A 22535-nucleotide genomic window follows, 5' to 3' on the forward strand; every position below is an offset into this window, starting at 1 on the left:
AAATATGCAGCTGAGAATCCGTTATCCAGCAAGTCTGTCATTTAGAATAGAAGGAGAGATAAAGGTCTTCCCAAACAAACAAAAACTGAAGGAATTTGTCACCACTAAACCGGCCCTACAAGAGATCCTAATGGGGATCCTGGGAGACAAAGTATCAGAGACATCGTTACAAGCATGAAACCTACGGACATCACAATGACTCTAAACCCGTATCTTTCTATAATAACACTGAATGTAAATGGACAAAATGCACGAACCAAAAGACATAGGGTATCAGAGTGGATAAAAAAAAACAAGACCCATCTATTTGCTGTCTACAAGAGACTCATTTTAGACCTGAGGACACCTTTAGATTGAGAGTGAGGGGATGGAGAACTATTTATCATGCTACTGGAAGTCAAAAGAAAGCTGGAGTAACCATACTTATATCAGACACACTAGACTTTAAATTAAAGGCTGTAAAAAGACATAAAGAAGGGACAGGGAAGATGGCGGCGTAGGAGGATGCTGGGCTCACCGCGCGTCCTGCTGATCACTTAGATTCCACCTACACCTGCCTAAATAACCCAGAAAACCGCCAGAGGATTAGCAGAACGGAGTCTCTGGAGCCAAGTGCAGACAAGAGTCCCATGGAAGAGGGTAGGAAGGGCGGCGAGGTGGTGCATGCTCCACGGACTGGCACGAGGGAGCCAGGGCGGAGGGGCAGCTCGCCGGCCAAGCAGAGCCCCCGGGTCTGGCTGGCAAAAGTGGAGGGGCCTGATGGACTGTGTTCCGACAGCAAGCGCGACTTAGTGTCTCAGAGGTCATAAGTTAACAGCTGTGCTCAGAAAGCGGGAAGGCTGGAGGACAAAGGGAGGGAGAGCTGCTGAGCCCCCGGACGACAGATCTCAGCTTGGCGGGGAGCAAAGGCGCTCACCAGCGCCATCTCCCCCGCCCATCCCCCAGCCAAAATCCCAAAGGGAACCAGTTCCTGCCAGGGAAATTGCTCGCTCCACGAAAACACCCAACTCTGTGCTTCTGCAGAGCCAAAGCTCCGGCAGCATATCTGACTCCCTCCTGCTGCCACACGGCCCCTCCTGAAGTGGATCACCTAAGGAGAAGCGAGCTAAGCCTGCCCCTCCTGCCCCCGTGCACCTTGCCTACCCACCCCAGCTAATACACCAGATCCCCAGCACCACAAGCCTGGCAGTGTGCAAGTAGCCCAGACGGGCCACGCCACCCCACAGTGAATCCCGCCCCTAGGAGAGGGGAAGAGAAGGCACACACCAGTCTGGCTGTGGCCCCAGAGGTGGGCTGGGGGCAGACATCAGGTCTGACTGCGGCCCTGCCCACCAACTCCAGTTATACACCACAGCACAGGGGAAGTGCCCTGCAGGTCCTCACCACTCCAGGGACTATCCAAAATGACCAAACGGAAGAATTCCCCTCAGAAGAATCTCCAGGAAATAACAACAGCTAATGAACTGATCAAAAAGGATTTAAATAATATAACAGAAAGTGAATTTAGAATAATAGTCATAAAATTAATCGCTGGGCTTGTAAACAGTATAAAGGACAGCAGAGAATCTCTTGCCACAGAGATCAAGGGACTAAGGAACAGTCACGAGGAGCTGAAAAGCGCTTTAAACGAAATGCAAAACAAAATGGAATCAACGACGGCTCGGATTGAAGAGGCAGAGAGAGAATAGGTGAACTAGAAGATAAAGTTATGGAAAAAGAGGAAGCTGAGAGAAAGATAAAAAAATCCAGGAGTATGAGGGAAAAATTAGAGAACTAAGTGATACACTAAAAAGAAATAATATATGCATAATTGGTATCACAGAGGAGGAAGAGAGATGGAAAGGTGCTGAAGGTGTAATTGAAGAAATAATAGCTGAGAACTTCCCTGAACTGGGGAAGGAAAAAGGCATTGAAATCCAAGAGGCACAGAGAACTCCCTTCAGACGTAACTTGAATTGATCTCCTGCATGACATATCATAGTGAAACTGGCAAAATATAAGGATAAAGAGAAAATTCTGAAAGCAGCAAGGGATAAACGTGCCCTCACATATAAAAGGAGACCTATAAGACTCGTGACTGATCTCTCTTTTGAAACTTGGCAGGCCAGAAAGGATTGGCATGATATCTTCAGTGTGCTAAACAGAAAAAATATGCATCCGAGAATCTTTTATCCAGCAAGTCTGTCATTTAGAATAGAAGGAGATATAAAGGTCTTCCGAAAAAAACAAAAACTGAAGGAATTTGTCACCACTAAACCAGCCCTACAAGAGATCCTAAGGGGGATCCTGGGAGACAAAGTACCAGACACATCGCTACAAGCATAAAACATACAGACATCACAATGACTCTAAACCCGTATCTTTCAATAATAACACTGAATGTAAATGGATTAAATGCGCCAAACAAAAGACATAGGATATCAGAATGGATAAAAAAACAAGACCCATCTATTTGCTGTCTACAAGAGACGCATTTTAGACCTGAGGACACCTTTAGATTGAGAGTGAGGGGATGGAGAACTATTTATCATGCTACTGGAAGCCAAAAGAAAGCTGGAGCAGCCATACTTATATCAGACAAACTAGACTTTAAATTAAAGGCTATAACAAGAGATGAAGAAGGGCATTATATAATAATTCCAGGGTCTATCCATCAGGAAGATCTAACAATTATAAATGTCTATGCGCTGAATACGGGAGCCCCCAAATATATAAAACAATTACTCATAAACATAAGCAACCTTATTGATAAGAATGTGGTAATTGCAGGGGTAACACCCCACTTACAGAAATGGATAGATCATCTAGACACACGGTCAATAAAGAAACAAGGGCCCTGAATGATACATTGGATCAGATGGACTTGGCAGATATATTTAGAACACTGCATCCCAAAGCAACAGAATATACTTTCTTCTCGAGAGCACATGGAACATTCTCCAAGATAGATCATATACTGGGTCACAAAACAGCCCTTCATAAGTTTACAAGAATTGAAATTATACCATGCATACTTTCAGACCATAATGCTATGAAGCTTGAAATCAACCACAGGAAAAAGTCTGGAAAACCTCCAAAAGCAAGGAGGTTAAAGAACACCCTACTAAAGAATGAGTGGGTCAACCAGGCAATTACAGAAGAAATTAAAAAACATATGGAAACAAATGAAAATGAAAATACAACAATCCAAACGCTTTGGGACGCAGCGAAGGCAGTCCTGAGAGGAAAATACATTGCAATCCAGGCCTATCTCAAGAAACAAGAAAAATCCCAAATACAAAATCTAACAGCACACCTAAAGGAAATAGAAGCAGAACAGCAAAGGCAGCCTAAACCAGCAGAAGAAGAGAAATAATAAAGATCAGAGCAGAAATAAACAATATAGAATCTAAAATAACTGTAGAGCAGATCAACGAAACCAAGAGTTGGTTTTTTGAAAAAATAAACAAAATTGACAAACCTCTAGCAGGCTTCTCAAAAAGAAAAGGGAGATGACCCAAATAGATAAAATCATGAATGAAAATGGAATTTTTACAACCAATCCCTCAGAGATACAAGCAATTATCAGGGAATACTATGAAAAATTATATGCCAACAAATTGGACAACCTGGAAGAAATGGACAAATTCGTAAACACCCACACTCTTCCAAAACTCAATCAGGAGGAAATAGAAAGCTTAAACAGACCCATAACCAGTGAAGAAATTGAATCGGTTATCAAAAATCTCCCAACAAATAAGAGTCCAGGACCAGATGGCTTCCCAGGGGAGTTCTACCAGACATTTAAAGCAGAGATAATACCTATCCTTCTCAAGCTATTCCAAGAAATAGAAAGGGAAGGAAAACTTCCAGACTCATTCTAGGAAGCCAGTATTACTTTGATTCCTAAACCAGACAGAGACCCAGTAAAAAAAGAGAACTACAGGCCAATATTCTTGATGAATATGGATGCAAAAATTCTCAATAAGATACTAGCAAATCGAATTCAATGACATATAAAAAGAATTATTCACCGTGATCAAGTGGGATTTATTCCTGGGATGCAGGGCTGGTACAACATTCGCAAATCAATCAACGTGATACATCACATTAATAAAAGTAAAGATAAGAACCATATGATCCTGTCAATCGATGCAGAAAAGGCCTTTGACAAAATCCAGCACCCTTTCTTAATAAAAACCCTTGAGAAAGTCGGGATAGAAGCAACATACTTAAAGATCATAAAAGCCATTTATGAAAAGCCCACAGCTAACATCATCCTCAATGGGGAAAAACTGAGAGCTTTGTCCCTGAGATCAGGAACACGACAGGGATGTCCACTTTCACCGCTGTTGTTTAACATAGTACTGGAAGCTCTAGCATCAGCAATCAGAAAACAAAAGGAAATCAAAGGCATCAAAATTGGCAAAGATGAAGTCAAGCTTTCGCTTTTTGCAGATGACATGATATTATACATGGAAAATCCGATAGACTCCACCAGAAGTCTGCTAGAACTGATACATGAATTCAGCAAAGTTGCAGGATACAAAATCAATGTACAGAAGTCAGTTGCATTCTTATACACTAACAATGAAGCAACAGAAAGACAAATAAAGAAACTGATCCCATTCACAATTGCACCAAGAAGCATAAAATACCTAGGAATAAATCTAACCAAAGATGTAAAAGATCTGTATGCTGGAAACTATAGAAAGCTTATGAAGGAAATTGAATAAGATATAAAGAAATGGAAAGACATTCCATGCTCATGGATTGGAAGAATAAATATTGTCAAAATGTCAATACTACCCAAAGCTATCTACACATTCAATGCAATCCCAATCAAAATTGCACCAGCATTCTTCTCGAAACTAGAACAAGCAATCCTAAAATTCATATGGAACCACAAAAGGCCCCGAATCCCAAAGTAATTTTGAAGAAGAAGACCAAAGCAGGAGGCATCACAACCCCAGACTTTAGCCTCTACTACATAGCTGTCATCATCAAGACAGCATGGTATTGGCACAGAAACAGACACATAGACCAATGGAATAGAATAGAAACCCCAGAACTAGACCCACAAACGTATAGCCAACTCATCTTTGACAAAGCAGGAAAGAACATCCAATGGAAAAAAGACAGTCTCTTTAACAAATGGTGATGGGAGAACTGGACAGCAACATGCAGAAGGTTGAAACTAGACCACTTTCTCACACCATTCACAAAAAGAAACTCAAAATGGATAAAGGACCTGAATGTGAGACAGGAAACCATCAAAACCCTAGAGGAGAAAGCAGGAAAAGACCTCTCTGACCTCAGCCGTAGCAATCTCTTACTCGACACATCCCCAAAGGCAAGGGAATTAAAAGCAAAAGTGAATTACTGGGACCTTATGAAGCTAAAAAGCTTCTGCACAGCAAAGGAAACAACCAACAAAACTAAAAGGCAACCAACGGAATGGGAAAAGATATTTGCAAATGACATATCGGACAAAGGGCTAGTATCCAAAATCTATAAAGAGCTCCCCAAACTCCACACCCGAAAAACAAATAACCCAGTGAAGAAATGGGCAGAAAACATGAATAGACACTTCTGTAAAGAAGACATCCGGATGGCCAACAGGCACATGAAAAAATGCTCAACGTCGTTCCTCATCAGGGAAATTCAAATCAAAACCACACTCAGATATCACCTCACGCCAGTCAGAGTGGCCAAAATGAACAAATCAGGAGACTATAGATGCTGGAGAGGATGTGGAGAAACGGGAACCCTCTTGCACTGTTGGTGGGAATGCAAGTTGGTGCAGCCACTCTGGAAAACAGTGTGGAGGTTCCTCAGAAAATTAAAAATAGACCTACCCTATGACCCAGCAATAGCACTGCTAGGAATTTACCCAAGGGATACAGGAGTACTGATGCATAGGGGCACTTGTACCCCAATGTTTATAGCAGCACTCTCAACAATAGCCAAATTATGGAAAGAACCTAAATGTCCATCAACTGGTGAATGGATAAAGAAATTGTGGTTTATATACACAATGGAGTACTACATGGCAATGAGAAAGAATGAAATAGGGCCCTTTGTAGCAATGTGGTTGGAACTGGAGAGTGTAATACTAAGTGAAATAAGCCATACAGAGAAAGATAGATACCATATGGTTTCACTCTTATGTGGATCCTGAGAAACTTAACAGAAACCCATGGGGGAGGGAAAGGAAAAAAAAGAGGTTAGAGTGGGATAGAGCCATAGCATAAGAGACTCTTAAATACTGAGAACAAACTGAGGGTTGATCGGGGGTGAGAGGGAGGGGAGGGTGGGTGATGGGTATTGAGGAGGGCACCTTTTGAGATGAGCACTGGGTGTTGTATGGAAACCAATTTGACAATAAATTTCATATATTGAAAAATAAATAAATAAATAAATAAATAAATAAATAAATAAATAAAAATGGCCATGTTTTCAGTGCAAAGCAAAACAAACAAACAAAGATAAAATCGCAGCTGCAGAATTAAGTCTGGTTATCATGTTTTTATGATAAGTGAGGCTCCATTTGTGTTTTTTAAATTTTAGTCTACTTTTAATGAATAAAGATTGTTTTATTTATTATATTAAACTTATAAATGCATGGTAAAGCTGTTCAATTTCATGACTGATATAACTGATGTTATACTATCTGTAAGATGTTTCTATGTGTTTTCAATGTTTAATAAAACTACACTACCCACAACTCTGCTAAATCTTCTTGTTGATGTACATATTCTCCTTGCCTTTCAACCCTTTTTGCATGAGGGACAGATTCTTCTCCCTACTCAGATATATGTTCTTAAATTTCTCTTCATTGCCCATTACTCTGTGGGTAAGATCTCCTGATATTTTCCTTTTAATATCCTTTCCTTTATCGGCTCAGTTTATGCACCTAGTACCTTGACCAGTGAACATATATCAACTTGAATCTGTATCTTATCGAAAAGATTTTTGAATTTAAACTCAGGTTGATTATTAACACAAAAACAATGATACAGGGATAAGTAAGTGAAAACATAATGATTTTGATAAGAGAGCTAATATAACAACAGTCAAGGAAGGAGGGAGAGAGCCAGAATGCTATGCTTAGGAAGAAAGACATACTAAAGACAGAGGAACACAAAATTGTGACTTGTGAAGGATGAATAGAATTCCAGGGAGAAAGGGATTATTGCTGACAAGAGAGTACAAGTGACTTTTTTAATTACATATTTTGCATTATAATTTGTAAGGTTGTTAAACTAAATGCTCCCTGAAAGGAAAAACCCTCTCAGTCAATTTTTTGTCCCCTAGAGTTCTTAGCACATTATAAAGAAAAAAAAAAAGTGCTCAGCAAATGTTTGGCAAATAAATAAAAAATTTAATGCTTCAGCTTTCACACTATGCCCAGTCACAATACACCCAGTGGAAGGAAATTTAATATAAATCAATTTTCATTTATCATAATTATTATTACCATTTATTGTATGCTTATTAAGTGCAAGGCATGAGGTAAGCACTTCACAATTATTATGTCATTTTATCTTACAACAATTCAGTGAGTTAGGGAGAACTGTTATCCCCAAATTTACAGAAGTTATGTGATTTGCACAAGTTCACACTATAAGTGATGGGGTTACCAATCCATTTTTATCTGATTTATAGCTTTTCTTCTTGGTAGTTACCTGTTAAATTCATTCTCTGAATATTCCCATTAGAGTTTACAGCAACAAAAGGCAAAAATATTTCCAGTAAAGTTTCTCTTTGCCTCATGAACCTAAACAATACCTCTAACTCTATAAAATATATTGAAATTAAGATTTTCATAATAAAGTATCTTTTGATCATTGTTTTTAAATTAGTTTTTTATTTTATATAATTTCATTGTGGTAAGTGTACTTTTTAATCCCAATCATTTATTTCAATCCCCAACCCACTTCCCCTTTGGAAACCATGTTTGTTCTCTATAGTTAAGAGTCTCTCTCTTGGTTTGTCTCAGTCTTTTTTTCTTGGATCATATTTCATTTTATTTTACTTTATTTTATTTTATTTATTATTTATCCAAATTTTTATTTAAATTCCACTTAGTTAACATACAATGTAATATTATTATCAGATGCAAAATTTAAGATTCATAAGTTACATTTAACTCCCAGTGCTCATGAGAACAAATGCCCTCCTTAATACCCATTCCCTATTTAACCCATCCCCCTGCCCTTTTCCCCTCCAGTAGCCCTCAGTTTCTTCTGCATAGTTAGGAGTATGTTTCCTGGTTTGTCATTTTCCCCTCATATGTTCATTTGTTTTGTTTCTAAAATTCCTCATATGAGTGAGATGATATGGTATTTTTTCTCTGACTGACTTAAGTTTGCTGAGATTATACTCTCATTAAAAATGGCAAGATTCAGTCTTATAGCTTAATAATATCCCATTATGTATATATATACCACATATTTATCTGTTCAACTATTGATGGACACTTGGGCTCCTTCCATATTTTGGCTATTGTAAATATGCTGCAATAAACATAGGGGTGCATGTATCACTTTGAATTAGTGTTTTTGTATTGTTTGGTAAAAACCCAGTAGTGCAATTCCAAGACCATAGGGTCATTCCATTTTTAACTTTTTGAGGAAACTCCATACTGTTTTCCATCATAGGCACTCTAGTTTGCATTCCCACAAACAGTGGAAGAGGATTCCTTTTATTCCACATCCTATCCAGCACCTGCTGTTTCTTGTGTTGTTGATTTTAGCCATTCTGACTGGTGTGAGGTGATGTCTCGTTGTAGTTTTGATTCGTATTTCCTTGATGATGAGTGATGTTGAGCATCTTTCAATGTGTTTGTAGGCCATCTATAAGTCTTCTTTGGAGATATGGCTGTTCATGTCTTCTTCCCATTTTTAAATTGGATTATTTGTTTTTTGAGTTGTAGAAGTTCTTTATTTTGGATACTAACCCTTTATGTGATATGTCATTTGTAAATATCTTCTCCCATTCAGTAGGTTGTCATTAAATTTTATTGATTTCTTTCTTTGTTATGCAAAGCTTTTTATTTTGATGTAGTTTCAATTGTTTATTTTTGCTTTTGTTTCCCTTGCCTCAGGAGACATGTCTAGGAAAATGTTGCTATGGTCTATGTCATTGACATAACTTCCTGTGCTCCCTTCAAGGACTTTTGTGATCTCCTGCATTTTGGTCTTCCATACATTTTGAATTTATTTTTGTGAATGATGTAAGAAAGTGGTCCAGTGTCATTCTTTTGCAAGTTACTGCCCAGTTTTCCCAACACGATTCTTTGAAGAAACTTTTTTCCATTGGATATTCTTTCCTGCTTCCTCAATGATTAGTTGACCATATAGTTGTGGGTTCATTTCTTGGTTTTCTATTCTGTGCCATTGATCTATGTGTCTGTTTTTGAGCCAGTACCATGCTGTCTTGATTACTACAGTTTTGTAATATAACTTGAAGTCCAAATTTGTGATGCCACCAGCTTTCCTTTTCTTTTGCAAGATTGCTTTGGCTATTCAGGGTCTTTTGTGGTTCAATAGAAATTTTAGGATCTCTCATTCTAGTTCTGTGAAAAATGCTGTTGGTACTTTTTTTCATTGTTCACTTGAGAGAGAGACAGAGAGAGAGAGAGCTGGGGAGGGGCAGAGAAAGGGAGAGAGAGAATCCCAAGCAGGCTCCACACTGACAGCATGGAGCCTGATGTGGGGCTCCAGCTCATGAACTGTGAGATCATGATCCGAGCCGAAATCCAGATCTGGATGCTTAATCAACTGAGCCACCTAGGTGCCCCTATTGGTACTTTGATAGGGATTACATTACATGTGTAGATTGCTTTGGGTAGTATACATTTTAACAATATTTTTCTTACAATCTATGTGCATGAAATGTCTTTCCATTTCTTTGTGTTGCACTCAATTCCTATGATCAGTATTTTGTAGTTTTCAGAGTCCAGGTCTTTCACTTCTTTGATTAGGTTTACTCCTAGGTATCTTATTATTTTGGGTACAATTGTAAATGGGATTGGTTTCTTAATTTCTCTTTCAGTTTCTTCATTATAGGTTTATAGAAATGCAAAAGAATTCTGTATATTGATTTTATGTTCCTTACTGAATTTATTTATCAGTTCAGTAGTTTTTTGGTGGTCTTTTGGGTGTTCTATATATAGTATGTCATCTGCAAATAGTGAAAATGTTACTTCTTCCTTCTTGATTTGGATTCCTTTTATTTCTTTTTGTTGTCTAATTGTTGTGTCTAGGACTTCCAGTACTATGTTGAAAATAAGTGGTGAAAGTGGACATTCTTCTCTTGTCCTGACCTTAGGGGAAAACTCTCAGTTTTTTTTTTTTTTTTCATTAAGTGTAATGTTAGCTGTGGGGTTTTCATAGATGGCCTTTAATATGTTGAGGAATGTTCCCTCTAGAACTACTTTGTTGAGGGTTTTTATCATGAATGGATGTTTTACTTTGTGAAATGCTTTTTCTGCATCTATTAGAATGATCATATGCCTTTATCTTTCTCTTACTGATGTGATGTATCACATTGATTTCCACATATTGAGCCACTCTTACAACCCAAGAATAAGTCATAATTGATCATAGTGAATGATTTTTTCTTAATGTATTGTTGAATTCATTTTGCTAGTATTCTGTTGATAATTTTTGCACCTATGTTCATCACAGGATATTGGCCTGTGGTTCTTTTGTTTTTAGTGGTGTCTTTATCTCTTTTTAGTATTAGTGTAATTCTGGCCTCATAGAATGAATTTAGAAGTTTTCCTTCCTTTTAATTTTTTTGGAATAGTTTGAGAAGGATAAGTACTAACTCTTGTTTAAATGTTTGGTAGGATTTGCCCATAGCCATCTGGTCCTAGACTTTTGTTTTTTGGCTTTTCTTTTTATTACTAACTCAATTGCTTTGCTCGTTTTTGGTTGGTTCTATTTTCCTATTTGCTCCTGTTTCAGTTTTTGTAGTTTATCTTCCTAAGAATTTATCCATTTCTTCTAGGTCATCCAATTTGTTGACAGCTAGTTTTTCATAATATTCTTTTATTATTATATTTCTATAGCTTTGGTTGTTATTCGTCCTCTCTCATTTATGATTTTATTCATTTGAGTAGTTTCTTTTTTTCTTGATTAGTCTGGCTAGAGGCTTATCAATTTTATTGATTTTTTTCAAGGAACCAGCTACTGATTTCATTGGTTTCTTCTATTGTTTTTCTAGTTTCTATATCATTTATTTCTTCTCTAGTCTTTATTATTTCCTTCCCTCTGCTGGTTTTAGGTTTTGTTTGCTGTTCTTTTTCTAGCTCCTTCAGGTGCATGGTTAGGTTGTTTATTTGAGATTTACCTTGCTTCTTGAGGTGGCCTGTATTTGTATAAACTTTCCTCTTAGAACCACTTTTGCTGCATCACAGAGGTTTTGGTACATCGCATTTTCATTTTCATTTGTTTCCATGTAATTTTTTTTATTTCTTCTTTGATTTCCTGGTTGCCCCATTTACTGTTTAGTAACATGTTATTTAACCTCCAAGTATTTGTGGTCTTTCCAGATTCTTTTTCTTGTCATTGACTTCAAGTTTCTTACTCTTGTGGCTGGAAAATATCCATGATATGATTTTGATCTTCTTGAATTTGTTGAGATTTTGTTGTGGGCTAATAGGTGATCTAGTCTGGAGAATGTTTTGTGTGCACTTAAAAAAAGAATGTTAATTCTGCTGTTTTAGGGTGGAATGTTCTGAGTATATCTGTTAAATCCCTCCATTCCAGTTTGTCATTTAAAGCCATTGTTTCCTTTTTGATGTTCTGTTTAAATAATCTTTCCATTGATGTAAGTGGGGTGTTAAAGTCCCCTACTTTTATTGTATTATTATCTTTTAGTTTCTTTATGTTTGTTACTGTTTTATGTATCAGGGTGCTTTATGTTGGGTGCATAAATATTTACAATCATTATATCTTCTTATTGGATTGTTTCCTTTATGATTATATACTGTCCTTCTTTGCCTCTTGTGACAATCTTAGCTTGAAAGTCTACCTTTCCAATATACTACTGCTACTCTGGCTTTCGTTTTTTAAAATATTTTAAATGTTTATTTATTTTGGAGAGAGAGAGAGGGAGAGAGAGAGAGAGAGAGAGAGAAAGTGAGCACGGAAGTGGGGGAGGAGCAGGGAGAAAGGGAAATGCAGAATCCAAAGCAGGTTTCACGCTCAAGAGCCCAATGAGGGGCTTGAACCCAAGAACCATGAGATCATGACCTCAGCCAAAGTTGGATGCTTAACTGACTGAGCCACCCAGGCATGCCAGCTCTGGCTTTCTTTTGACACCCATTTGCTTTATAGATGTTTACACATCCCTTCACTTTCAATCTACAGGTATCTTTAAATGTAGTATGAGTCTTTTGTAGGCATTATATAGACAGGTCTTGTTCTTTTTTTTTTTAATCCATTCTGTCACCCTATGTCTTTTGATTGGAGTGTTTAGCCCATTTACATTCAAAGTAATTATCGATAGATTTGTATTTATTGCCACTTTATTGCTTGTTTTGTGATTTGCTTAGATCTCTGTCTGTGGTTTTATCCTATTTTTTCAATTGGGATGAATTTCTCTGTCTCCTCATTTTGTCTGCCCCTCTGGGCATGTTTCTTTGTGTTAAGAAAGTCAGATGTGTCTTTTGCTCTTGAAAGTAGTGACTTTATGAAAAGACAATCCTGGAATGCTTTGCAGTGCAGTGCCCCCTGTTCATCAGTACCGGACACTTCAGGAGAGTATCCTATGTGTGTTGCTTATGCACTGCTTTTGTGTCTGAGTCACTTTTCTTTAAAATTTAGTCATCCATATTGACTTTCTGCCTAATGTGGACTGTGCTTGCTCTCTGTGGTGTTAGTGGGACCCAGGCAGGCCAGCTTTGAGGAGGTGTGCCCTCCAGGGAACTTGGGAACATAACAGCTGTGTTAACAAAATTTGCACTGGATCACTAGTTCCATGCTGGTTCCCATGAAGGGCTGCAGTCACTGGGGCTGTGTGCTGGAGCAGCCAGGGGCATGAGGCTGGATCTGGCACATGAGGATGTCTCTGGGACACTGGGCCCAGTGCAGGATAGATGCTGGGGGCACAGGTCTGGGCATTGTGGCAGACATGTGTGGTGCATGGTGGCCACTGTTCACTCAGTTGCTGGGTAGGGCACACATGCAGCTTTAACAAAATTTCCCTGAGACTAGGGCACAGGCTAGCAGGCTTGGAGTGGGTGGGACCTCAGGAGAACTTTTGTGCATAGTACACTGCTAGAAGGTTAGGTAGCAAGTGTCTGTGCAAACCCCTCCACCACCCGAAAGTGTCTTGGTGTTTATGCTGTGGGACTGGAGACGAAAATGGTGACTGCCAGCTCCCTGGTTTTCAGAGAAGTCCCCCAACATGTTCCAAAATTAGTATGAACAGATTTGTCTCTCATTTGTCTCCTAGCATTGTGTACACTCATTTTTATGTTGCCTTTCCACACAGGCTGCTGTTTCTTTAAGGATGGACACAGCTATCACTGGTCCTCTAGGCTAGCCCAGTGCAGAGTCAAATGACTTTTAAAGCCCCAGGTTCCAAGTCTTACTGTTTTTATAAACTCACAAAATTCAACCCCTCTGTTTTTTTTAAGTTTATTCACTTATATTTTTGAGAGACAGAGCTCGAGTGGGGGAGGGGCAGAGAGAGAGAGAGACACAGAATCCAAACAGGCTCCGGGCTCTGTCTAAGCTATAAGCACAGAGCCCAACATGGGACTTGAACTCACGAAGCGCAAGATAATGACCTGAGCTGAATTCAGATGTTTAACCAGAAGTCCCTGGTTTTTAAAGCCGAATTTATCAGATTAATCTTCTCAGTGTGAGACCCCTGGTGCCAGGGCCCATTTCTCTGCCTTCTCGAATGCAGCTCCTCTCCCTCCTGTGGGTAGCCTCCTTCTTCCTTTCTCAACTTCCTAACCTTTCAGATGCAACTTCTCATCTATATTTAGTTGTGAAGTTTGTTTTCTGAGTCTTCAGGTTGCTCTCCAGTTTATTGAATTGGATGTGGATGATATATAGTTGAAAATGTAGAATGGGGTGAGCTCAGGGTTCTCTTACTTTGCCATCTTCCCAAGCTCCCTCTTCCTTTTGTTTTTAATATGATTTATTTAAGTGTAAATTTATGTAATTTACTTTAAAAATTTTTAATGTTTATTTATTTTTAAGAGAGAGAGAGAAGCAGAGTGCAAGTGAGGGAGGGGCAGAGAGACAGAAAGACACAGACCCTGAAGCAGGTTCCAGGCTCCAAGCTGTCATGTGGGGTACAAACCCACAAATCTTGAGATCATGACCTGAGCTGAAACGGAGAGTCAGATGCTTAAGTGACTGAGCCATCCAGGCACCTCTGTGTAATTTACTTTTTAATAATGGTGTCAACTATAAGACTCCTCATATTTAAAAAAAAAACTTTTTCTTGTAAAATACTTTTAGATTTACAGAGAAGTTGCAAAGATAGTAAAGAGAAGTCCTTCACCCAGTTTCCCTTTGTTAACATAGTAATGTAACATGGAGTATTTGTCAAAACTAAGAAACCAACATTGGTACACTACTATTAACTGAATTCGGGACTTCATTTGAACTTTATCAGCTTTTCCACTAATGACCTTTTTTGTTCTAGGATTCAGTCCAGAATACCACTTTGCATTGAATAATTATGCCTCTTTAGTTTTTTTGGCCTGTGAGTTTCTCAATCTTTCCTTTCTTTTGATCTTGAGAATTTTGAGGAATTCTGGTCAGATGATTTATAGAATGTAGTTCAACTTGGGGTTTTCTCATGTTTCCCTCAGGTGTACACAGTGGTTATGGGTTGTAAGAAGAATTCCACAGAGATGAAGTGCCCTTCTCATCATATTATCAGGGGCTGTATGATATTAACATAGCAACATTGATGATGTTGATTTTAATCACTTGCTTAAGGTAGTTTCTGTCTGATAGGTTCCTCCACTGTAGTTCAGACTGCCACAGCAAAACACTATAGACTGGGTAGCTTAAACAACAGACATTTATTTTTCAGAGTTCTGGATGTTAGGAATTCAAAGATCAAGTTGCCAGGAGATTTAGTTATTGATAAAAGCCCTCCTTCTGACTTGTAGCTGGCTGCTTTTCTTGCTGTATGGTTACATAACCTCTTCTTTGTGCATACACTGAGAGTGAAATCTCTGTTTTCTTTTCTTCATAGAGACACTGATCCCATCATAAGAGTCCAACCCTCGTTACTTAATTGAAACTTATTACTTCCCGATAGCCTCACCTCTAATTACTATCACATTGGGGGTTAGGGCTTTAATATATGAATTGAGGGAGAATGTTTAGTCTATAACAGCTCTTTTATTTCTCCTTACTTAGTCTGGTTTTGTTAGCAAATCACTAAGTTTAGTCCATATCCAAGGTGTGAGTGTATATATTTCCCTTGAGGAAGGGAAGTTTCTATATATATCATTTGGAATTCTGTAGAGAAATGTCTCTCTTTCTTCTTTCTTTCTTTCTTTCTTTCTTTCTTTCTTTCTTTCTTTCATTTATATCATTATTAACTCCTGGATGTTTATTTTATACTTTGGGTTATAATCCAGTACTATAATATTTATTTTGTTGTTCAAATTATTTATTTCAGATTTGACCATTTGGAACTCTTTCAGACTGGTTCTTATATCTCTTTGATATTCCTCATCATTTTGTTTCTTGAGCACTTTTTTACTTTCTGGCACTACAAGATGCTCTAGCCTTCTTATTGTGGTCAATTTATGTATCAACAGGATTGGGCCATTAGGTACTCAGATATTTGGTCAAACATTATTCTGAGTATGTCTGTGAGGGTTTTTGGAATAAGATTAGCATTCAGATCAGTAGACTAAGGAATAAAGGTAGCCCCTCTTAATGTGGGTGCCCCTCATTCAATCAGTTGAAGGCCTGAATAGAACAAGAATTCTCACCATTCCTCAAGTAAGAGAAAACTTTTTGTGCCTGATAGCCTTAATTTGGAGCATCAGACTATTCCTGCCTTTCAAGTCAAACAGAAACATCAGTCTTGAGCTTGTTGGCTTCAGATGAGCTTGTTGGCTTCAGTTAATGATACCATTAACTTTCCTGGTTCTCAGGCCTTTAGCTTGAAACTGGAACACACCATTAACTGTCCTGGGCCTTCAGCTTGATGACTGCAAATCTTGGGACATTTTAGCTCCCATGATTGCATAAACAAAATTCCTATAATTTCTCTCTCTCTCTCTCTCTCTCTCTCTCTCTGTCACACACAAATACACATGCACACATACACACACCTTAATTGCTCTGTTTCTCTGGAAAACCCTTACTAATATACTCATCTTGTGTTTTTTCTGCTACACCCTTAGTATCCACCATTTCCTTGAGTCCTGGATCCTGAAATTGGAGAAAATATTTAGAAATCAAGGTCTGGGCATTTGGTATTGCTCCATTATGTTATTTGTACAAAATTCATAGTTTAGCTAAGCATTCTAAAATTTTTTCAGGTACAAATTGTCCTACATTTTTGTAGCTTTTTAATGCTAAAAAGATATTTTGATGTAAATCAGATAATAAATCTGTAAACCTGTAAATTAACCTGTAGTTTCCAATTTGTGTGTGTGTGTGTGTGTGTGTATAAACATGTAATGATGATTATTTCACAGAGAGAGAGGGAGAAAGAGAATCCCAAGCAGGCTCTGCACTGGAAGCTCGACCCCACAAAGCCATGAGATCATGACCTAAGCTGAAACCAAGAATCAGACTCTTAACTGACTGAGCCACCCAGGAATCCCTCTAATACACGATTTTATTTTTAAGCTATTTTATTTTTTTAATGTTTAGTTATTATTGGGAGACAGAGAAAGACAGAGCATGAGCAGGGGAGGGGATGAGAGAGAGAGGGACACAGAATCTGAAGCAGGCTCCAGGCTCTGAGTTGTCAGTACAGAGCCCGACGCAGGGCTTGAACTCACAAATTGCAAGATCATGGCCTGAGCCGAAGTCGGACGCTTAACTGACTGAGCCACCCAGGTGCCCCATGTTTTTAAACTATTTTATTTTCCACGTATTTTACAGTAAATCTGAATATTGGTTACAAGTGTAAATGTGTAAATGTGGATTTTCTCTCTCATTGTATAATAACAATGAAAAAAGATTTTTGAGAAGACTTTGGCCTATGGGAGTTGTGCAGTCCAAATACAGTCTGTGCTCTAAGGACATCTCATCCATGTTCACAAAACCAGAGATTGAAGCACAAGAAACAGGATGGAATTTTGGGGCACTTCAGAATTTGAAGGGTTTGATGCATAAAATGGCTTGAATGGTCCCTGCTGCTCATTGAGGAAACATCATAATTTGCCTTAACTTGTTTAATTTCACTGCTTCTGATCCAGGTAATATGCTAGATATGCCTGGAATCAGAAATTGAAAAAAAAAAAGTTTTAATGTTTCAGAGCCTCATCCTTGTCTTTCTTCCATTTGTATTTTCATGACTTTGGTTCTTCAGCTCTCCAGAGATTCATTGAATACACATAGCAATAGCAATAGGACAACATTTCCATCTCCACTCCCTCTATCTTATGTGCATTCTCTATTTTCTATGGGAAAAATAATCATCTGAACTTTTTTGAAATAGTTCTCTTTTTAGAACATTTCAGTGGGTATCTTCCTGGGATTAAAAGAAAAGCTTTTTCCTAAAAACAAACAAAAAAATAAATAAATAAAAACAAACAAACAAACGAAAACGAAAGGAAAACAGGAATAAAATATGTCATTATTTAACACACACATATACACACAGACACAATCACACAATCACACAACATCAGCAATTGTGGGAATTTTTGTTCCCGATGGGTGATGTAATCAGTTTTCCCAGACAATGTTATGATGAATAAAAATCTAGACCCTAAAATAATCAGGGAATAAAATTCATGAGATTTTGTATGTAAGAAATTATGAAATTGAGCCAGATTTGAAGTTTCACAGTATAAGGCATTGCTTATTTAAGAAGAGAGCAACATACCTTAGATGGAAATTACTAAGCCTTCAAATATCTTTCTGTTTAGTCATGTTTGCTCAATAAAAAAATAACATGCAATAATAGCTAGTCTTTCAACTCCTACTCTGCAGTTTCCTTTTACTATATACTATTTTTGTTTGGTTTGATTTGGCTGGAAATGTTTTCCAAAGATTTTGATAGAGAGAGTGCAGTTCCATTAGCTTTTGGAATTGTCACACAAAGATATGGCAGGATTGGTCAATGCCTTATAAACATTTTGATTCAGACAATATATATTAAACAATATCATACATGAGATATGTTGAAGTTTATGGAAACAAAGTCAGCTTGATGGGGATCAGAAGGTGTGTATGGTAACTGTTATATATTTTTATTTGAGAAATTTGGCTATTTTTTAAAATTTTCTTGTGTCACCTTTATTTATTTTTAATTTATTTTTAATTTTATTTTTCATTTTTTAAAATTTACATCCAAATTAGTTAGCATATAGTGCACCAGTGATTTCAGGAGTAGATTCCTTAGTGCCCCTTCCCCATTTAGCCCATCTCCCCTCCCACAACCCCTCCAGTAACCCTCTGTTTGTTCTCCATATTTATGAGTCTCTTCTGTTTTGTCCCCCACCCTGTTTTTATATTATTTTTCTTTCCCTTATGTTCATGTTTTGTCTCTTAAAGTCCTCATATGACTAAAGTCGTATGATTTTTGTCTTTCTCTGATTGACTAATTTCACTTAGCATACTACCCTCCAGTTCCATCCACGTAGTTGAAAATGGCAAGATTTCATTCTTTTTGATTGCCGAGTAATACTCCATTGTATATATATATATACAACATCTTCTTTATCCATTCATTCATCGATGGATATTTGGTCTCTTTCCATACTTTGGCTATTGTTGATGGTGCTGCTATAAACATGGGGGTGCATGTGTCCCTTCAAAACAGCACACCTGTATCCCATGGATAAATGCCTAGTAGTGCAATTGCTGGGTCATAGGGTAGTTCTGTTTTTAGTTTTTTGAGGAACGTCCATACTGTTTTCTAGAGTGGCTGCATCAGCTTGCATTCCCACCAACAATGCAAAAGACATCCTCTTTCTCTGCATCCTCACCAACATCTGTTGTTGCCTGAGTTGTTTATGTTAACCATTCTGACAGGTGTAAGGTGGTATCTCATTGTGGTTTTGATTTGTACTTCTCTGATGATGAGTGAAGTTCAGCATTTTTTCATGTGTAGGTTGGCCATCTGGATGCCTTTCTTGAAGTGTCTATTCATGTCTTTTGCCCGTTTCTTCACTGGATTATATTTGTTTTTTGGGTGTTGAGTTTGATAAGTTCTTCATAGATTTTGGATCTAACCCTTTATCTGATATGACATTTGCAAATATCTTCTCCCATTCTGTTGGTTGCCTTTTAGTTTTGCCGACTGTTTCTTTCACTGTGCAGAAGCTTTTTATTTTGATGAGGTCCCAGTAGTTCATTTTTTCTTTTGTTTCCCTTGCTCCAGAGACATGTTGAGTAAGAAGATGCTGTGGCCAAGATCAAAGAGGTTGCTGCCTGATTTCTCCTCGAGGATTTTGATGGCTTCCTGTCTTACATTTAGGTCTTTCATCCATTTTTAGTTTATTTTTATGTATGGTGTAAGAAACTGGTCCAGTTTTCCCAACACCATTTGCTGAAGAGACTTTCTTCCATTGGATATTCTTTCTTGCTTTGTCAAAGATTAGCTGGCCATATGTTAGTGGGCCCACTTCTGAGTTGTCTATTCTGTTCCATTGATCTGAGTGTTTGTTCTTGTGCCAGTACCATACTGTCTTGATGATTACAGCTTTGTAGTATAGCTTGAAGTCTGGGATTGTGATGTCTCCTGCTTTGGTTTTCTTTTTCAAGATCTCTTTTGCTATTCAGGTCTTTTCTTGTTCCATACAAATTTTAGGATTATTAGTTCCATCTCTGAGAAGACGGCTGGTGTTATTTTTGATAGGGATTGCATTGAGTACGTAGATTGCTTTTGGTAGTATTGACATTTTAACAATATTTGTTCTTCCTATCCAGGAGCATGGAATAATTTTCCCATTTTTTTGTGTGTTTTTCAATTTCTTTCATAAGATTTCTATAACTTTCAGTGTATAGGTTTTTCACGTCTTTGGTTAGATTTATTCCTAGGTATTTTATGGTTTTTTGTGCAACTGTAAATGGGATCTTTTCCTTGATTTCTCTTTTCTGTCATTTCATTGTTGGTGCATAAGAATGCAACCAATTTCTGTGCGTTGATTCTATATCCTAAAACTTTGCTGAATTCATGGATCAGTTCTAGCAGTTTTTTGGTGGAATCTTTTGGATGTTCCATATAGAGTATCATGTCATCTGCGAAGAGTGAAAGTTTGACCTCCTCCTGGCCAATTTGGATGGCTTTTGTTTCTTTGTGTTGTCTGATTGCAGAGGCTAAGACTTCCAATACTATGTTGAGGTAACAGTGGCAAGAGTGGACATCCCTGTCTTGTTCCTGACGTTAGGGGGAAAGATTTCAGTTTTTCCCATTGAGGATGATATTAGCATTAGGTCATTCATATATGGCTTTTGTGATCTCAAGGTATGCTCCTTCTATCCCTACTTTCTTGAGGGTTTTTGTCAAGAAAGTATGCTGTAGTTTGTCAAATGCTTCCTCTGCATCTATTGAGAGAATCATATGATTCTTGTCCTTTCTTTTATTGAGGTGATGAATCATGTTAATTTTTTCACGGATATTGAACCAGCCCTGCATCCCAGGTATAAATTCTGCTTGGTTGTGGTGAATAATTTTTTTACTGTATTGTTTGATCTGGTTGGCTAATAACTTGTTGAGGATTTTTGCATACATGTTCATCAGGGAAATTGGTCTATAGTTCTCCATTTTAGTGGTGTCTCTGTCTGGTTTGGGAACCAAGGCAATGCCGGCTTCATAGAAAGAGTTTGGAAGTTTTCCTTCCATTTCTATTTTTTGGAACAGTTTCAAGAGAATAGGTGTTAACTCTTCATTAAATGTTTGGTAAAATGCCCCTGGAAAGCCATCTGGCCCTTGACTCTTGTTTTTTGGCAGATTACTAATTCGATTTCCTTACTGGTTATGGGTCTGTTCAAATTTTCTATTTCTTGCTGTCTCACTTTTGGTAGTGTATATGTTTCTAGGAATTTATTCATTTCTTCCAGATTACCAATTTAATTTGCATGTAATTGCTCATAATATTCTCTTACTATTTTTTTTAAATTTCTGCTGTGTTGGTTGTGATCTCTTCTCTTTCATTCTTGATTTTACTTATTTGGGTCCTTTCCTTTTTCTTCTTGATCAAACTCACTAGTGGTTTATCAATTTTGTTAATTCTTTCAAAGAACCAGCTTCTGGTTTCATCGATCTGTTCTACTGTTTTTTGGGTTTTGGTAGCATTAATTTCTGCTCTAATCTTTATTATTTACTGTCTTCTGCTGGTTTTTGGTTTTATTTGCTGTTCTTTTTCCAGCTCCTTAAGGCGTAAGGTTAGATTGTTTATCTAGATCTTTCTTCCTTCTTTAGGAAGGCCTGGATTGCTATATACTTTCCTCTTATGACTGCCTTTGCTGCGTCTCAGAGGTTTAAGCTTGTGGTGTTATCATTTTCACTGACTTCCATATACTTTTTAATTTCCTCTTTAACTGCTTGGTTAGCCCATTCATTCTTCAGTCTCCAAGTATTTGTTACCTTTCCACATTTTTTCTGTGGTTGATTTTGAGTTTCATAGCGTTGTGGTCTGAAAATATGCACGGTATAATCTCAATCTTTTTGTACTTGTTGAGGGCTGATTTGTGTCCCAGTATGTGGTCTATTCTGGAGAAGGTTCCATGTGCATTGGAGAAGAATGTATATTCTGCTGCTTTAGGATGGAATGTTCTGAATATATCTGTTCAGTTATTGGTCCAGTGTGTCATTCAAAGCCATTGTTTCCTTGATTTTTTGATGACATGATCTGTCCATTGTTGTGATTGGGGTGTTGAAGTCTCCTACTATTATGGTATTACTATCAATGAGTTTCTTTATGTTTGTGATTAACTGATTTATGTATTTGGGTGCTGCCACATTTGGCACATAAATGTTTATGATTGTTAGGTCTTCTTGGTGGATAGACCCCTTGATTATAATGCCCTTCTGCATCTCTTGATACAGTCTTTATTTTAAAGTCTAGATTGTCTGATGTAAGTATGGCTACTGTGGCTTTCTTTTGTTGACCATTATCATGATAGATGGTTCTCCATCCCCTTATTTTCAATGAAGGTGTCTTTAGGTCTAAATTGGGTCTCTTGTAAAGAGCATATAGATGGATCTTATTTTCTTATCCATTATGTTTCCCTATGTCTTTTGATTGCAGTATTCAGTTCATTGACATCTAGAGTGAGTACTGAAAGATATGAATTTATTGCCATTATGATGCTTGTAGAGTTGGAGTTTCTGGTGGTGTTCTCTTGTCCTTTCTAATCTTTGTTGCT

This window comes from Panthera uncia, chromosome X (genome assembly GCF_023721935.1).
Source record: "Panthera uncia isolate 11264 chromosome X, Puncia_PCG_1.0, whole genome shotgun sequence".
In the NCBI taxonomy this organism is placed as follows: domain Eukaryota; kingdom Metazoa; phylum Chordata; class Mammalia; order Carnivora; family Felidae; genus Panthera; species Panthera uncia.